Here is an 8,083-nt window from a genome sequence, read left to right on the forward strand (position 1 = left end):
CGAAAGGCCCATTCATTACCAACGGGGCTGCAGTAGCATCCCGCGGCCACGCAGGGGCAGATATTGTGAGGGAATTACATGGTAGTGGACGGAGCGCCCATGCATTTCCAATGGGAGTGCAGTACCTCAAAAATCCGCTCCAAGCCACCGAACTTGAGGGCCCGACGTTCCCTCAACACTAGCCCAGTGCAATCGACATTTCGTTCTGTGTACATTGTTACACAGAATGACAATACAAGGGAATTATTATTATTATTATTATTATTATTATGTATTCAGCCACTAGTGGCGGGCACAATACCCCAAACACTGGCCCGGCGCTGGCTGAGTTTATGGCCTCCGAAAGGCCCATACATTCAGACGGGTCCATGTATTTTCAGTTTTCCGTAGCAGGTGTGATTGTTTGTTTAATTAGGTAGTTTGTGTTGGTGACGGTGTTCCTAACTGTGGTGGCTTGTTTGTAGAATGTGGGGCCCTGCGTTTGTGTTATGTTGATTTCTGGTAATTTACTTTTTACTAAGTAGTCTTTCAGGTTTTTGTTTCTTTTAAAGGCTGAGATGATTTTGTAATCTTGGATTATGCTTGTGTTCTGTAGTGTCTGATTTATATTTTGTCCATTCATTCAGACGGGTCCATGTATTTTCAGCGACAGCCGCAGTACCGCCAAAATCCATGCAGCGGCGCTGAATTTATGGCCTCCGAAAGGCCCATTCATTCAGACGGGTCCATGTATTTTCAGCGACAGCCGCAGTACCGCCAAAATCCATGCAGAGGCGCTGAGTTTATGGCCTCCGAAAGGCCCATTCATTCAGACGGGTCCATGTATTTTCAGCGACAGCAGCAGTACCGCCAAAATCCATGCAGCGGCGCTGTATTTATGGCCTCCGAAAGGCCCATTCATTACCAACGGGGCTGCAGTAGCATCCCGCGGCCACGCAGGGGCAGATATTGTGAGGGAATTACATGGTAGTGGACGGAGCGCCCATGCATTTCCAATGGGAGTGCAGTACCTCAAAAATCCGCTCCAAGCCACCGAACTTGAGGGCCCGACGTTCCCTCAACACTAGCCCAGTGCAATCGACATTTCGTTCTGTGTACATTGTTACACAGAATGACAATACAAGGGAATTATTATTATTATTATTATTATTATGTATTCAGCCACTAGTGGCGGGCACAATACCCCAAACACTGGCCCGGCGCTGGCTGAGTTTATGGCCTCTGAAAGGCCCATACATTCAGACGGGTCCATGTATTTTCAGTTTTCCGTAGCAGGTGTGATTGTTTGTTTAATTAGGTAGTTTGTGTTGGTGACGGTGTTCCTAACTGTGGTGGCTTGTTTGTAGAATGTGGGGCCCTGCGTTTGTGTTATGTTGATTTCTGGTAATTTACTTTTTACTAAGTAGTCTTTCAGGTTTTTGTTTCTTTTAAAGGCTGAGATGATTTTGTAATCTTGGATTATGCTTGTGTTCTGTAGTGTCTGATTTATATTTTGTCCATTCATTCAGACGGGTCCATGTATTTTCAGCGACAGCCGCAGTACCGCCAAAATCCATGCAGCGGCGCTGGATTTATGGCCTCCGAAAGGCCCATTCATTCAGACGGGTCCATGTATTTTCAGCGACAGCCGCAGTACCGCCAAAATCCATGCAGAGGCGCTGAGTTTATGGCCTCCGAAAGGCCCATTCATTCAGACGGGTCCATGTATTTTCAGCGACAGCAGCAGTACCGCCAAAATCCATGCAGCGGCGCTGTATTTATGGCCTCCGAAAGGCCCATTCATTACCAACGGGGCTGCAGTAGCATCCCGCGGCCACGCAGGGGCAGATATTGTGAGGGAATTACATGGTAGTGGACGGAGCGCCCATGCATTTCCAATGGGAGTGCAGTACCTCAAAAATCCGCTCCAAGCCACCGAACTTGAGGGCCCGACGTTCCCTCAACACTAGCCCAGTGCAATCGACATTTCGTTCTGTGTACATTGTTACACAGAATGACAATACAAGGGAATTATTATTATTATTATTATTATTATGTATTCAGCCACTAGTGGCGGGCACAATACCCCAAACACTGGCCCGGCGCTGGCTGAGTTTATGGCCTCTGAAAGGCCCATACATTCAGACGGGTCCATGTATTTTCAGTTTTCCGTAGCAGGTGTGATTGTTTGTTTAATTAGGTAGTTTGTGTTGGTGACGGTGTTCCTAACTGTGGTGGCTTGTTTGTAGAATGTGGGGCCCTGCGTTTGTGTTATGTTGATTTCTGGTAATTTACTTTTTACTAAGTAGTCTTTCAGGTTTTTGTTTCTTTTAAAGGCTGAGATGATTTTGTAATCTTGGATTATGCTTGTGTTCTGTAGTGTCTGATTTATATTTTGTCCATTCATTCAGACGGGTCCATGTATTTTCAGCGACAGCCGCAGTACCCGCCAAAATCCATGCAGCGGCGCTGGATTTATGGCCTCCGAAAGGCCCATTCATTCAGACGGGTCCATGTATTTTCAGCGACAGCCGCAGTACCGCCAAAATCCATGCAGAGGCGCTGAGTTTATGGCCTCCGAAAGGCCCATTCATTCAGACGGGTCCATGTATTTTCAGCGACAGCAGCAGTACCGCCAAAATCCATGCAGCGGCGCTGTATTTATGGCCTCCGAAAGGCCCATTCATTACCAACGGGGCTGCAGTAGCATCCCGCGGCCACGCAGGGGCAGATATTGTGAGGGAATTACATGGTAGTGGACGGAGCGCCCATGCATTTCCAATGGGAGTGCAGTACCTCAAAAATCCGCTCCAAGCCACCGAACTTGAGGGCCCGACGTTCCCTCAACACTAGCCCAGTGCAATCGACATTTCGTTCTGTGTACATTGTTACACAGAATGACAATACAAGGGAATTATTATTATTATTATTATTATTATTATGTATTCAGCCACTAGTGGCGGGCACAATACCCCAAACACTGGCCCGGCGCTGGCTGAGTTTATGGCCTCCGAAAGGCCCATACATTCAGACGGGTCCATGTATTTTCAGTTTTCCGTAGCAGGTGTGATTGTTTGTTTAATTAGGTAGTTTGTGTTGGTGACGGTGTTCCTAACTGTGGTGGCTTGTTTGTAGAATGTGGGGCCCTGCGTTTGTGTTATGTTGATTTCTGGTAATTTACTTTTTACTAAGTAGTCTTTCAGGTTTTTGTTTCTTTTAAAGGCTGAGATGATTTTGTAATCTTGGATTATGCTTGTGTTCTGTAGTGTCTGATTTATATTTTGTCCATTCATTCAGACGGGTCCATGTATTTTCAGCGACAGCCGCAGTACCGCCAAAATCCATGCAGCGGCGCTGGATTTATGGCCTCCGAAAGGCCCATTCATTCAGACGGGTCCATGTATTTTCAGCGACAGCCGCAGTACCGCCAAAATCCATGCAGAGGCGCTGAGTTTATGGCCTCCGAAAGGCCCATTCATTCAGACGGGTCCATGTATTTTCAGCGACAGCAGCAGTACCGCCAAAATCCATGCAGCGGCGCTGTATTTATGGCCTCCGAAAGGCCCATTCATTACCAACGGGGCTGCAGTAGCATCCCGCGGCCACGCAGGGGCAGATATTGTGAGGGAATTACATGGTAGTGGACGGAGCGCCCATGCATTTCCAATGGGAGTGCAGTACCTCAAAAATCCGCTCCAAGCCACCGAACTTGAGGGCCCGACGTTCCCTCAACACTAGCCCAGTGCAATCGACATTTCGTTCTGTGTACATTGTTACACAGAATGACAATACAAGGGAATTATTATTATTATTATTATTATTATGTATTCAGCCACTAGTGGCGGGCACAATACCCCAAACACTGGCCCGGCGCTGGCTGAGTTTATGGCCTCCGAAAGGCCCATACATTCAGACGGGTCCATGTATTTTCAGTTTTCCGTAGCAGGTGTGATTGTTTGTTTAATTAGGTAGTTTGTGTTGGTGACGGTGTTCCTAACTGTGGTGGCTTGTTTGTAGAATGTGGGGCCCTGCGTTTGTGTTATGTTGATTTCTGGTAATTTACTTTTTACTAAGTAGTCTTTCAGGTTTTTGTTTCTTTTAAAGGCTGAGATGATTTTGTAATCTTGGATTATGCTTGTGTTCTGTAGTGTCTGATTTATATTTTGTCCATTCATTCAGACGGGTCCATGTATTTTCAGCGACAGCCGCAGTACCGCCAAAATCCATGCAGCGGCGCTGAATTTATGGCCTCCGAAAGGCCCATTCATTCAGACGGGTCCATGTATTTTCAGCGACAGCCGCAGTACCGCCAAAATCCATGCAGAGGCGCTGAGTTTATGGCCTCCGAAAGGCCCATTCATTCAGACGGGTCCATGTATTTTCAGCGACAGCAGCAGTACCGCCAAAATCCATGCAGCGGCGCTGTATTTATGGCCTCCGAAAGGCCCATTCATTACCAACGGGGCTGCAGTAGCATCCCGCGGCCACGCAGGGGCAGATATTGTGAGGGAATTACATGGTAGTGGACGGAGCGCCCATGCATTTCCAATGGGAGTGCAGTACCTCAAAAATCCGCTCCAAGCCACCGAACTTGAGGGCCCGACGTTCCCTCAACACTAGCCCAGTGCAATCGACATTTCGTTCTGTGTACATTGTTACACAGAATGACAATACAAGGGAATTATTATTATTATTATTATTATTATTATGTATTCAGCCACTAGTGGCGGGCACAATACCCCAAACACTGGCCCGGCGCTGGCTGAGTTTATGGCCTCCGAAAGGCCCATACATTCAGACGGGTCCATGTATTTTCAGTTTTCCGTAGCAGGTGTGATTGTTTGTTTAATTAGGTAGTTTGTGTTGGTGACGGTGTTCCTAACTGTGGTGGCTTGTTTGTAGAATGTGGGGCCCTGCGTTTGTGTTATGTTGATTTCTGGTAATTTACTTTTTACTAAGTAGTCTTTCAGGTTTTTGTTTCTTTTAAAGGCTGAGATGATTTTGTAATCTTGGATTATGCTTGTGTTCTGTAGTGTCTGATTTATATTTTGTCCATTCATTCAGACGGGTCCATGTATTTTCAGCGACAGCCGCAGTACCCGCCAAAATCCATGCAGCGGCGCTGGATTTATGGCCTCCGAAAGGCCCATTCATTCAGACGGGTCCATGTATTTTCAGCGACAGCCGCAGTACCGCCAAAATCCATGCAGAGGCGCTGAGTTTATGGCCTCCGAAAGGCCCATTCATTCAGACGGGTCCATGTATTTTCAGCGACAGCAGCAGTACCGCCAAAATCCATGCAGCGGCGCTGTATTTATGGCCTCCGAAAGGCCCATTCATTACCAACGGGGCTGCAGTAGCATCCCGCGGCCACGCAGGGGCAGATATTGTGAGGGAATTACATGGTAGTGGACGGAGCGCCCATGCATTTCCAATGGGAGTGCAGTACCTCAAAAATCCGCTCCAAGCCACCGAACTTGAGGGCCCGACGTTCCCTCAACACTAGCCCAGTGCAATCGACATTTCGTTCTGTGTACATTGTTACACAGAATGACAATACAAGGGAATTATTATTATTATTATTATTATTATGTATTCAGCCACTAGTGGCGGGCACAATACCCCAAACACTGGCCCGGCGCTGGCTGAGTTTATGGCCTCTGAAAGGCCCATACATTCAGACGGGTCCATGTATTTTCAGTTTTCCGTAGCAGGTGTGATTGTTTGTTTAATTAGGTAGTTTGTGTTGGTGACGGTGTTCCTAACTGTGGTGGCTTGTTTGTAGAATGTGGGGCCCTGCGTTTGTGTTATGTTGATTTCTGGTAATTTACTTTTTACTAAGTAGTCTTTCAGGTTTTTGTTTCTTTTAAAGGCTGAGATGATTTTGTAATCTTGGATTATGCTTGTGTTCTGTAGTGTCTGATTTATATTTTGTCCATTCATTCAGACGGGTCCATGTATTTTCAGCGACAGCCGCAGTACCGCCAAAATCCATGCAGCGGCGCTGGATTTATGGCCTCCGAAAGGCCCATTCATTCAGACGGGTCCATGTATTTTCAGCGACAGCCGCAGTACCGCCAAAATCCATGCAGAGGCGCTGAGTTTATGGCCTCCGAAAGGCCCATTCATTCAGACGGGTCCATGTATTTTCAGCGACAGCAGCAGTACCGCCAAAATCCATGCAGCGGCGCTGTATTTATGGCCTCCGAAAGGCCCATTCATTACCAACGGGGCTGCAGTAGCATCCCGCGGCCACGCAGGGGCAGATATTGTGAGGGAATTACATGGTAGTGGACGGAGCGCCCATGCATTTCCAATGGGAGTGCAGTACCTCAAAAATCCGCTCCAAGCCACCGAACTTGAGGGCCCGACGTTCCCTCAACACTAGCCCAGTGCAATCGACATTTCGTTCTGTGTACATTGTTACACAGAATGACAATACAAGGGAATTATTATTATTATTATTATTATTATGTATTCAGCCACTAGTGGCGGGCACAATACCCCAAACACTGGCCCGGCGCTGGCTGAGTTTATGGCCTCTGAAAGGCCCATACATTCAGACGGGTCCATGTATTTTCAGTTTTCCGTAGCAGGTGTGATTGTTTGTTTAATTAGGTAGTTTGTGTTGGTGACGGTGTTCCTAACTGTGGTGGCTTGTTTGTAGAATGTGGGGCCCTGCGTTTGTGTTATGTTGATTTCTGGTAATTTACTTTTTACTAAGTAGTCTTTCAGGTTTTTGTTTCTTTTAAAGGCTGAGATGATTTTGTAATCTTGGATTATGCTTGTGTTCTGTAGTGTCTGATTTATATTTTGTCCATTCATTCAGACGGGTCCATGTATTTTCAGCGACAGCCGCAGTACCGCCAAAATCCATGCAGCGGCGCTGGATTTATGGCCTCCGAAAGGCCCATTCATTCAGACGGGTCCATGTATTTTCAGCGACAGCCGCAGTACCGCCAAAATCCATGCAGAGGCGCTGAGTTTATGGCCTCCGAAAGGCCCATTCATTCAGACGGGTCCATGTATTTTCAGCGACAGCAGCAGTACCGCCAAAATCCATGCAGCGGCGCTGTATTTATGGCCTCCGAAAGGCCCATTCATTACCAACGGGGCTGCAGTAGCATCCCGCGGCCACGCAGGGGCAGATATTGTGAGGGAATTACATGGTAGTGGACGGAGCGCCCATGCATTTCCAATGGGAGTGCAGTACCTCAAAAATCCGCTAGAGGGCCCCGAACTTGAGGGCCCGGCGTTCCCTCAAGTGCCGATTTTATACCCCCTTCTCCAGCCGACAGCCAGAATTATATTAGGGACTCGCAATTTTGAGAGGTGAGCACCAGGGCTAATCAGCGGCCACCCGTGACCATTGAGTCCGACAGAGCAGAGGCTAGGGGCGGCCTCGCATCTCGCAATTACCGAGGGAAGATGCCGGTTCTCGAAAAATTTCTAAGTTTTTCAAATTTTAAAGTATTGAAGTATTTAGGGCGCTTCCCGCGGCCCTGGCTTTTGCATGTACCCCTCTAAGCTCCGGTTCTCGAAAAATGTCTAAGTTTTTCAAACTTTAAAGTATTGAAGCCGGACTTCCGCGGAGGCTGACAGGGGGCCTCCATCGAAGCACCCTTCACCCCCGGGTGAGCCGGCGTCGGCCCACGGGCCTGCCGGTTCCCCAACTGAGCGATTGGCACACGAGACCCGCCTCGGAGGGCCCACGTCGGCCGGCGCAAGCCGGTGTTCGGGCGTGCGGCTCCTCCGGCTTTGCGGGTCAAGCTCCAGCGCCGAGGATACTAGGCAAACGTTGGGCCCCCCCCGAGCCGAGTGGATACCCGCCTCAGAAAGAGCTGGGGCGGTACGTACGGACGGCCTCACTAAGAGGGAACGGAAGCTACTAAAGCACACGTATAACTGTCCGATGTGCGAACGAAAGTGAGGCCGGACGAATCCGATACGAGTTACGAGTGAGGCGGGATCCACGGCTGGCACTCGCGGGGCCCTCTTGCGAAACCATGCCTCGGCGTGAACCTTTTGGCGGCAGAACCAAGACGAACCGAGGTCGAGCTTCCGTCTCGAGCCACACCCAGACGTCCGACCGTCGCGGAGCCCG

Source organism: Urocampus carinirostris, unplaced genomic scaffold (genome assembly GCF_059441175.1).
Source record: "Urocampus carinirostris isolate Australia breed hairy pipefish unplaced genomic scaffold, RoL_Ucar_1.0 HiC_scaffold_179, whole genome shotgun sequence".
Taxonomy (NCBI): Eukaryota; Metazoa; Chordata; class Actinopteri; order Syngnathiformes; family Syngnathidae; genus Urocampus; species Urocampus carinirostris.